The following is a 12305-nucleotide window of genomic DNA, read 5'->3' as shown; positions in this document are numbered from 1 at the left end:
GGTTCAAGCACAATGAACGTATTAAATCACACAATTCAAGCATAGAATATATATATATATATATATATATATATATTTACATGCATGCATGCATATGTGTATTTTACATTATATTATTTCATGTGCATATATTACAAAAAGATTGCATTACAGTTGTTGTGATATAACAAGTTTCCTCTCATCCTCTAGCTTGGCTTCCATGGCAGTGTTGGGTCGAAGTAGAACTCGCCCTTAGAATCGATGACCTGCTCATTAAAAAATCCGGCTATAGACTCTTGAATTGCTTTGATTTGGTCTTGCCGTATGACCTTTTCCTCCAACCTTCGAGTCTACAGGTTTGAATTAAAGGAAAATAAATTAATATATATATATATATATATATATATAAAGACATAGTAACACAATCAATAATAATAATTAAATGAATATATAATGTATTTTTAACGTACTTTGAGTCTCTCTGTAGAAGTTCTTTAGGAGACCACCTTGATAAACTTGCAAACATAGTAACCACAGTAGTTGTTCCCCTGTTTCTGCCTCAGACACCACTTTACAAGAAAAAGATTTGTCATCCAATCTGGTGATCCGGTGAAAGCTATATGTTTAATTAATAAAGATGATGCGATTCAGGGGACTTACTTTCAAAGGGATTACATTCAGTGGCGCTTTGCATTTTTCCATGTGTTGCTTCTCAACAAAGGTTTTCCAAACACTGCCCAATAAAAAATTTGTCACGTCATTAGATATAGTTAATCATCATGTTTGTGTGTATATATAGTTGCTAGAGATCCCGAAATTACTTCTGGATAATATCTATCATATCTGGGTAGTCTTGTTGTGGTTTTCTCATCGAGTCATAGATTATCAAGTGACTTTTCACTAGATCGATGTCCATCAATATCCAGTGATTGCTGCATGTGTTTATAGGATATAACGCATAACACTCATTAATTAACTAGAATCAACATATGAGCCATTAAGGATAATCGACATTATTAACACTCACTTGAAGTTATAGGGAAAGAGTATATCGTTCTTGTGGCGTTGGTTCACTAAGAAGTTCATGAGGTTACTCTCTGACTCAGACTTCCAATTAGTCTTTGGAGTAATTGGGTCTTTGAATATTATATGGGGATCAACAAAACCAATTTCATTGCAGCCTTCCTTTCTGAGCTCTGTCATTGTAAATCTACATATATATAGTACTTGTTAGGATAATTTATATGCATATACACACATATGATGAGTTTAATAATAGATCGAAAGAATTATTACTTACAGGCAATAGCAGCTAATGATAACTTTGTCCAGAGAGGTCAGGTGGCATAGTTGATGAAATTCTGCAAAGTCAACATACATAACATCATCGCCACGGAACCAATGTTCGTCTCTAATTCTGACACCAACGCAGAAGTCTCCACCGGTAGACGCCTGCATGTACCACTTGTTTAGCAGGTACATTTGCGTCCCCAGATCAGATAAGGCTTGAGGGTTGTATAGACTCTGGCCTAGTACAAATTTTTTCTTCCAAATATCAACCTCCGCCGCACTCTTAATGTTTCCATCACCAAACATCTGGTAAAGGTCGAGACCAGTCTCATCAATAAATTCACCAAGGTGATCCAAATCGACATCCGAAGGTATGTTTGCCTGATGCATTAATCCTAAATTCGAACCATGTTCATTACCAACAACTAGCGGGGGGACTGATTGGTGCGCTTGTTGTCCGAGTTGGGCAACTTCTTTCCCTGCCCACTTCTTTTTCTGTGCCGCCTCAATTGACTTGGTGAGAGTGCGGTCATAGTCCGATAACGTTGATTTGGACGGCTTACGAGATTCCCGCTGTTGTTGCTGGTAAGAAGCCACCCTTTTTCTTAGAATATCTGGAGCTACGAAGAAGTACGGTTTCTCCGGGTTTCTCCTTGCTTCTTGATTCTTTTTAAGTTTGTCATAGAATCTAGACATATCTTTTTTATATGCATCAGTTCCTTCTTCCTTCTCTTCAGATATTATTTTGGGAATAGCCCTTGGTTTCACGGTGGCTTTCTTTGCAGGCGGGGACTGGTTCTTCGTTTGAGGGGCTAGCCTCTTGCTAGGCTTCTTGGTAGGCGGGGGCAGGGGAGGCGTTGGAGACCTCCTTGGAGGTGTTGGCAGCGGCGTTGGAGACCTCCTTGGAGGTGGCGGCTGCGGCGTTGAAGACCTCCTTGGAGATGGTGTAGATGCAGCCTCGCCTTGCAACACAATGTCATCGTACAGAGCACTATGATGATCTGGCGATTGAACAATTGGATTTAGGTTAGGGGAGGATCTGCTACAAAAAAAGGAATGACATATTATTATGAGCAGATTGTTAATTATTTAAGCCAATACAAATTAATGATGTAGTGTTTTCATCCGCACGTACCTATGGTGAGGTAGTTCAGGAGGAGGTGGAGCCGACATCCCTGGAATGATGATGTAGCGCTTGCGCCATATAATGAATGTCTTCTCCGCTTCTCCTAGAGTCTTCTCGCCATCACCTCCAGGAATGTCAAGAGGCAAATCACTAAAACCTTTTTCAGCTTTATCTACCGAGATGGTAGCATATCCTTCTTGGATTATATTCCCATGAATCCTTGGTGTCTTGGTTCGGTCGATAGGATTAACAAGACCGATAGCCACCTTGATTGTGGAATTCCCCTTCGGAATGTGTAGCTCACACGTTGTACAAGGTTCAGTGATGTCATCCACAGGGAAGCGCAGTCCTGTGTCCCCTTGATTTGGTATCTCCGTGGAAGCGCAGCTGCTTTTCAACTGAACAGATTGGCTAATGTTGATTCCTGGCTCTGATGCCTGCTTGCTTGCACTCACTGCTATTTGCACTTGCCTTCTGATTTCCTCCTGCATTCTCGCTTCAAGGTTTTTTTCCCGCTCCTGTGCTTCACGCACCGCTTCCTCCAACCTCTGGAGCCGCTGTGCCTCTTCTTCCTTCTTTCTCTGGCGGCTTCTATAGGAAGGTCTGTCCTGAGGGAATCCATGCTCCCACAAGACACTTCCTTTGCCTCTAGTTCGGCCACCATGTTCAATAGTCCCGATGGCGTATGTCAGCTCATCCTTCTCTCTGTTGGGCCTGAACGCACCACTAGCAGTAGCTCTCTGAGCATAAAACAATCTTTCTGCTGCTTCTTGTAGTCTTGCGCCATAAATGCACTTCCCTGTCTCCTAGTCTAGTGTTCCCCCATGAGCGAAAAACCAATTCTTTGCACGTTCTCCCCACTCGAGTGATTCTGGTCTGATACCCTTGGCAAGAAGGTCTGCTTCCATTTTGTTCCACTTCTTAATGGCAGTCGGGTAGCCACCTGATCCCAAGTTATGGTGGTATGTCTTCTGTTGGGCATTACGTTGGTTCTTTATCACCCGACTCACACCCTCTTCTGAAGTCTTGTACTGTACAAACTCATCCCAATAGGGCCTCTGCTTTGAGATCGGGCCTGGGACAGTAAAATCTGGTGCTATGTTCTTCTTGACATACGTCGTGTATAGGTGTTTCTTCCAAGTCTGAAACCGGGTGGCCATCTTCTTCATTGCCCAATCCCTAACTCGCTCCTTCAATTCATCACCATCAATTATATTATCATAACCATCTATTTGGAGCGTGAAATGTACCAAGACATCTTTCCAAATTAACGTCTTGTCACGACCGGAGACAAAACTGATATGAGGAGCATTGGTCTTCTTCTTCCATTCACGGGTACTAATCGGGAGCCGGTCCCGTATAAGGTAACCACAGTGGTGCACAAATTTCATTTTATTCGGCCCCCCGGTTCTCCTGTATCCACATTGAACTCCGAGATGATGAAGCGGCCCTCCAATGGCTTTTTGGGACCTCAAATATTTTTACTCTTTGTTGTAGTTGTTGATGTCAATCCAGAGGGCTACAAAACATAAACATTATTTTTAATGTCATGAGCACACATAAGACATATGATAATATATATAGCTAATAATAAAAAATATATACTTGGCCAATATGTTGTTGCTCATTTTGTTCAAGAGCTAAGTACTGACTCCCGTCATCTGCATCCTCTTGCACGTTATTTTTAGCACCATCATCGCCGGCAACTTGAGTGCCAGTGTTGATCAAATTCATCATCAACTCCTCCTCATCCATGTTTCTCGGGTCGGCCATCTAGCTTCAAAAAACAAAACCAATATATAGTACGTCAAATCTTTGCTTACATGCGTAAAATCTACGAACAATATGCATTATTAAATCTTGCCCCTCGGTCACGGACGCAATTCGCCACACTAGGGCGAACTGCGTCGGTACTAGGGCGAATTAGGGCTATACATAAACGGCCGAGGGCGAATTGCGTCGGTGACTAGGGCGAACCACGTCGGTGACATCAACAGTGCGGTTCGCCCTGGTGTGATTGTTTAGCGTTAACGATAACGATAATATGAATGTTGATCGACTAGGCCGCGAGAGAGGGCGGTGTGACAAGAGTGGCGGTGCTCCACTCCGCCGTATATATGTCTGTACACATGGGTGAACGAGGGCGGCGGTGCTCCGCTGTATACATAGAAACGCATGGGCGAACGAGGGCGGCGGTGCTCCGCGACGTATATATACATGCATATGAATACAAATGACGTATATATACGTGTCGGCGCGGTGACCGGTGTGCTGACGACGACGACGTGAGGCGGGCCGGCGTGCTGACGATGACGACGTGAGGCGGGCCAGGGCGGTGTCGGTGCGTGATGTTGTGATCCTATGTACCATGTGAACCATGTAGTCATTCATCATATGAGAAAATTCTATGCTGATAATGTAAGTATAAGTCATTATGAAATGTAAGTATATGTGTCTTATTGCTAATATAACCATTACTATTTCCAAAATGATAAGAATTTATCTTCTTTTTGGACTTTTCTTTCTTGTGGCCCAAATTGTCTTTAGCCATGCATGCAAGTCCAACCAAAACTGCTTACATCATCACATGTGATATTTTTTATAAACTAAAAAACGCTTAGTTTACAAATTGGGTATCCAAATTGAGTTCCTATTTGACCATTATATATCCTACAACAAATCCTTCAAAAAAAAGACCCTACATGAATATATTTGGATAAAATTTCATTAACAAACATTGATCTATGAAGATAGAAAAAATTCTTGTATTGAGCAAAGGCAATGTTCTAGATTCATGAAACAATGTTCAACTTTCAAAAGAGAAATGTTTTCAGTTTAGGAGAACAAATTTCTACGTTTCAGATCTATTCGGTATCACAGCAAGAATGTACATTTTAAAATTGAATTTGAAAAACTAAAAAATTTAAAGCATAATTTTGGGGCCATATACTATTTTAATTGAAAATATCATCAAGTAAAGGTTGTACATGTCTTCTAGCTCAACAACTTCAATAGAAAGTTCTTAATCTAACTTGAAAGGGTTATGAACTTCATTGCGCTGTATTTCTTTTTGAGACCGGTCACATTATTACCAACTATGTCTATAAATCGATTTCAGGGTGATATACCAACCGTCTTTATAAATCGATTTATGGTGGTAACTTGAAACATCAATCGTAATATCTGTAACTATTTTTAAAGATAAATGGTGACTAGCCACTGTATCGTCGTACGCTTAATTTGCCGTTTTCGTCGGTGTCGCTGGATGACACGTGTCAGTTACGCGCGCTAATGACGAAGACTACGCTTGTCGTCGTCGTTAAGGAATGGCCTGGTGGCCGACAACAGCCGCTTGTGCACACTCGCGGACGACGAACTTAACATTTGAACAACACAGTACACATCCGCAACAACACAGTACACATCCGCATTGTTCAGATCAAGATCGCATCACGAACAAACTTACCAAAACTTACCAAACCAAGCAGCGGCTGGCGCGCGCATTGGGCCGGGGCGGGCAGCAGCAGGCGCCGCGAGGTCGTCGGCGCGTGGGGTGGCGTGGGGACCGCGGACGCGCGCGAGGCGGTGGCGACGACCGGCGTCGGGCGGGGTGGTGGCGGCGTCCTCGGTGTGGCGGGCCGGGTGGCATGGGCGCAGGGGGAGAGGAATCGGTGAAGAACGCAAGGAAGAAGATGGCACTGGTATATATAGGCCACACCCCTTTACTCCCGGTGCTATCCCCCCACCGGGAGTAAAGGTCCTTTACTCCCGGTGCGTATTATCAACCGGGAGTAAAGGTACCTTTACTCCCGGTGCGTGTTACCAACCAGGAGTAAAGGTATACCTTTACTCCCGGTTGGTAACACGCACCGGGAGTAAAGGGTTTTTTTTGGCGGGCCACAAAACTGCAGCCCACCTTTACTCCCGGGTGGGCTTCCCACCCGGGAGTAAAGGGGGCCTGCAGTTTCGTTTCTCGCCTGTTTTAAGCAATAGTCTTGTTAAATACAATAGAAATACAATAGTTTTTGTTAAATACATAGTAAATTAAATAAAAGGCATAAAATTATTTTGTTAAAAATATGGATTTTCTTTTTCTTTATTGCACATAGGAAAAATCTATAACCTAACTTTTTTTATTTTTTGTTACAATTATAAAACATAATGTAACTAATATTTATTATTTCGTTAATGCAAAAATGTAGTGTTTAATTAAAATTATTAAAACTATTGGTTTTGGACAGGAAATTTGTTTTCACATCATTTTAACGTTAATATTTTAATTTTTCATCACTCAATATCCTAATTTACCTTTTTGAGAGAGAAATCCCACCAAATCAAACATTGATTTAATTTGAAACATGACATAATAAACATTTGAATTCACAATTATTACATAATATCTCAAACACACACTACATTAAATCACTATATCATCAAGTGGGCACAGCAGTGAACTTCTTTATGTATGTCCCTTGGTTATGATCGCGTCGTAACCATGGAGTGTCCTCATCATTTACCAAGATGCTAGGGTCTTTGTTCACTTTGAATGGCGGAATTCGGTCATCCTTTTCATAATCTTCTGACATGTCCGACTTGTCCTCAATTCCCACGATGACTCTTTTCCCTGAAAGAACTATGTGGTGCTTTGGCTCTTTGGTTGAGTCATTATCGTTTTTCCCTCTTTTTGGTTTGGTAGACATATCATTGACATAGAACGCCTGATTCACATCCTTGGCAAGGACGAATGGTTCGTCTTTGTACCCAATATTACTAAGGTCTACTGTTGTCATTCCATACTCGTTGTCTACTGTTACCCCGCCTCCGGTCACCTTGACCCATTGGCACTTGAACAATGGGATCTTCAAAGTAGCTGCATATTCTAGTTCCCATATTTCATCTATGCGTCCATAATATGTCTGCTTATTCCCATTCGAGTCTGTGGCATCTATGCGGACACCACTGTTTTGGTTGGTACTCCTTTTATCTTGGGCTACTGTGTAGAATATGTTCTCATTTATCTCATACCCTTTGTATGTGACGATATGCCATGATGGTTGCATAGCCAATAAATACAGTTGCTCATGGATGCTCTCATCACCTTGACATTTTTTATGCAACCAACCACCGAAAGTTTCCATGTGCTTACGCATAATTCAAGCTTCAGTCTTCCTTGGAAACTCGGATCGTAAGAGATCCTTGTGTGTCTCAATATACGGATCTACCAAAGAGGAGTTCTGTAGAACTGTGTAGTGCGCTTTATTGAAATAATCATCATCCGTACCAATATATGTTTTCCTCCCTAGTGTCCCCTTTCCGCTTAGTCTTCCCTTATGTCTCGATTCAGGAACACCAATCGAGTCAAGGTCAGGAATAAAGTCAACACAGAACTCAATGACCTCTTCTGTTCCATAGCCCTTGGCGATGCTTCCTTCTGGGCGAGCACGGTTGTGAACATATTTCTTCAGGACTCCCATGAATCTCTCTAAGGGGAACATGTTGTGTAGGAACACAGGACCGAGAGTGAAAATCTCCTTGACTAGGTGAACTAGGAGGTGTGTCATAATATCAAAGAAGGAAGGAGGGAATACCAACTCAAAGCTGACGAGACATTGAACCACATCATTCTGTAGTTTAGCTAGATCAGTTGGATCAATTGCCTTCTAAGAAATTACATTGAGGAATGCACATAGCTTCACGGTGGCTAGATGTACATTTGGAGGTAGAATTCCTCTTAATGCAACTGGAAGTAATTGCGTCATGAGAACATGACAGTCATGGGACTTTAAGTTATAGAATTTCTTCTCTGGCACATTTATAATACCCTTTATATTCGAGGAGAATCCAGATGGTACCTTGATGTTGTTTAAGCATTCAAACATGATTTCCTTCTCCTCTTTGCTTAGAGTGTAGCTAGCAGGACGTAAGTAATGGCGTCCATCATCTGTCTTCTCTGGATGCAGGTTGTCTCTTTCTCTCAAACAACGCAGGTCCTGTCGTGCTTCAAATGTGTCCTTAGGCTTTCCATACACACCCATAAAGCCTAGCAGGTTCACACAAAGATTCTTCGTCAGGTGCATCACGTTGATCGAGCTGCGGACCTCTAGGACTTGCCAATAGGGTAGGTCCCAAAATATGGACTTCTTCTTCCACATGGGTGCGTGACCGTTAGCGTCGTTCGGAACAGGTTGGCTTCCATGTCCTTTTCCAAAGACGACTTTCACATCATTGACCATATCGAGTACATCCTCACCGGTTCGGTTGCGAGGCTTGGTCAGGTGGTCTGCCTTCCCTTTAAAATGCTTGCCTTTCTTTCTTACGGGGTGATTTGCAGGAAGAAATCGATGATGGCCAAGGTACATGACCTTTCGACATTTTTTCAAGAATACACCTCTAATATCACCGAAGTAGTGTGTGCATGCATTATATCCCTTGTTTGACTGTCTTGAAAGATTACTTAGAGTAGGCCAATCATTGATTGTTACGAATAACAATGCTCACAGATCAAAGTGTTCCTGTTTGTACTCATCCCACACACGTACACCTTCTTTATTCCACAAAATGAGAAGTTCGTCAATAAGTGGTCTCAGGTACACATCGATGTCATTGCCAGGTTGCTTCGGGCCTTGGATGAGTACAGGCATCATAATAAACTTCCGCTTCATGCATAACCAAGGAGGAATGTTATAGATACTTAGAGTAACAGGCCAAGTGCTATGACTACTGTTCTGCTCTCCAAAAGGATTGATACCATCTGTACTTAAAGCAAACCTTAAGTTTCTTGCGTCATTTGCAAACTCCGGAAATTCTCTGTCGATTGCTCTCCACTGGGACCCATCAGCAGGGTGTCTCAACATATTGTCTATCTTACGGTCTTCTTTGTGCCATCGCAACAATTTTGCATGTTCTTTGTTTCTGAACAGACGTTTCAAGCGTGGTATTATAGGAGCATACCATATAACCTTGGTAGGGATTTTCTTCCATGGACGTTCGCCCTCAACATCACCAGGGTCATCTCGCCTGATCTTATACCGCGACGCATGGCATACCGGGCATGCATCCAATTTCTCGTACTCTTTGCCACGGTACAGGATGCAGTCATTAGGACATGCATGTATCTTCTCTATTTCTAGCCCCATAGGACAAACAACTTGTTTTGCTTCGTAGGTAGTGGCGGGCAATTCATTGTCCTTCGGAAGCATCTTCTTTTGGATTTTTAGTAACTCTCCAAATCCCTTGTCAGATACACCATTCTTTGCCTTCCATTGCAGCAATTCTAGTGTGGTTCCCAACTTTTTCTGCCCTGCATCACAAGTTGGGTACAACAATTTCTTGTGATCTTCTAGCATCCGCTCGAACTTGATCTTCTCCTTTTCACTTTCACATTCTCTTTGTGCGTCACGAATGACCTGAGAAAGATCATCAGCCGGCTCATCTTCTGCGACTACCTCTTCTTCAGCTTCTCCCATTGCAGTATCATTGAAGCACGCACCATCGGGAATAATATCATTGTCGTCCCATTGTTCTTCTTCACCTTCTTCCATTACAACACCGGTTTCTCCTTGCTTTGTCCAACAAATATAGTTTGGCATGAAACCCGACTTGAACAAGTGTGAATGAAGAGTCCTTGAGCAAGGATATTCCACCGTATTCTTACATATGGCACATGGGCAGCACATGAAACCGTCGCGTTTGTTTGCCTCGGCCGCACATAACAAAGAATGCACGCCGTCAATAAACTCTTGGGAGCGGCGATCAGCATTATACATCCAATGACGGCTCATCTGCATTACATGACATAAATACCATATTAAAACCTAGATCATAATTAATTATTTATACAACATGCGTGCCACCACAAAAGATACAAATTTATGAAAGCATCGCTACAATGTAGACAATCCCAACTACCACTAAAAGAACTAAAGCTAAAATACATTTCAGGAGCACAAGGATTTCGCGACCAATCTCAACTAAAACAGACAGATCCCCCGATTGTGCAATATCTTTGGGCTTCTTCGGCTGGATCACTGCCTCATTAGCCGCCGTATCTGCCTGTTGTGCAAGATATTTTTGCACGAGTTCAACATACTCTTCCTCCCAGTAGAAGCCTGAACATCGTCCACTGCCATCCCACTGAAATTAAAACAAAAAATTAGAACTTTAATCACAACCATCATGAAAATAGGTATAAACTAACCATAATCATTAAATACGATAAAATAACTCACATTGCGATCCGGACACTTGTAGAAGATACGATCCTTGTTGGGACCCTCCTTCTTTACTCGGTACTCCATCACAATCTTCGTCTCATCACGACACTTGCCGCATGGAATGAGAGGGAGGCCCGGCCTAAGTCGCTTTGGAAACCCATGAGAGGCCGAGGACCCAGAAGCAGTTGCCATCTACTCTCTATACTCATTTTTTAATACACTATAAATTTCTCCTTTTATAAACAAATAAAATTAAAAAACTATAAAATTATCTAGATCTCTAAACAATGATATTTTTAATGGTCATTGTGTTCTCGTCTTTTACTGCGGCAGGTAAGTAATTCACATGATATTTTCGCAAATTAACAGAAGAATGGGAGTGTACACACATAACAATCGATTATCGTTTATATTTATATATATACTACGTTTGGGTACGGTGATTGACAGACTACTACGATGATATCGGGACGTGTGAATGAATAACCATCCGTACTAGTTGACCTTGCTTATGTGATCATCTCGGCAAGCATTTCTCCACCGGACGGCACCGTACTTGGCCACGGAAGAGCTCCAATTCTACGAGGAAGGGAACACGGTCTTCCACGACCGTTGCCGCTCTCCCTCGTAGAATCAAAGCTCCTCCTTGACGTCCGTTACCGCTCGGCAGAGAACATGCTCGCCGAAATGAACACGGTCCGCTAGTTCAACTAGTACGGATTTTCTATAATTTTCTAACTATTTTCTAAGTTTTTCATTTCATAAAAAGTTTAAATAAAAAGTACGGTGATTGACAGACTACTGCGACGATATCGGGACATGTGAATAAATAACCATCCGTACTAGTTGAACTTGCTTACGTGATCATCTCGGCGAGCATTTCTCCACCGGACGGCACCGTACTTGGTCAAGGAAGAGCTCCGATTCTACGAGGAAGGGAACACGGTCTTCCACGACCGTTGTCGCTCTCCCTCGTAGAATCAAAGCTCCTCCTTGACGTTCGTTACCGTTCGGCAGAGAACATGCTCGCCGAAATGAACACGGTCTGCTAGTTCAACTAGTACGGATTTTCTATAATTTTCTAACTATTTTCTAAGTTTTTCATTTCATAAAAAGTTAAAATAAAAGTACGGTGATTGACAGACTACTACGACGATATTGGGACATGTGAATAAATAACCATCCGTACTAGTTGAACTTGCTTACGTGATCATCTCGGCGAGCATTTCTCCACCGGACGACACCGTACTTGGTCAAGGAAGAGCTCCGATTCTACGAGGAAGGGAACACGGTCTCCCACGACCATTGTCGCTCTCCCTCGTAGAATCAAAGCTCCTCCTTGATGTCCGTTACTGCTCGACAGAGAACATGCTCGCCGAGCTGAACACGGTCCGCAAGTTCAACTAGTACGGATTTTCTATAATTTTCTAAGTTTTTCATTTCATAAAAAGTTAAAATAAAAAGTACGATGATTGACATACTACTGCGACGATATCGGGACATGTGAATAAATAACCATCCGTACTAGTTGAACTTGCTTACGTGATCATCTCGACGAGCATTTCTCCACCGGACGGCACCGTACTTGGTCAAGGAAGAGCTCCGATTCTACGAGGAAGGGAACACGGTCTTCCACGACCGTTGCCGCTCTCCCTCGTAGAATCAAAGCTCCTCCTTGACGTCCGTTACCGCTCGGC

This window comes from Miscanthus floridulus, chromosome 3 (genome assembly GCF_019320115.1).
Source record: "Miscanthus floridulus cultivar M001 chromosome 3, ASM1932011v1, whole genome shotgun sequence".
Classification (NCBI taxonomy): Eukaryota; Viridiplantae; Streptophyta; class Magnoliopsida; order Poales; family Poaceae; genus Miscanthus; species Miscanthus floridulus.
Note: the sequence above shows the minus strand (reverse complement) of the source record.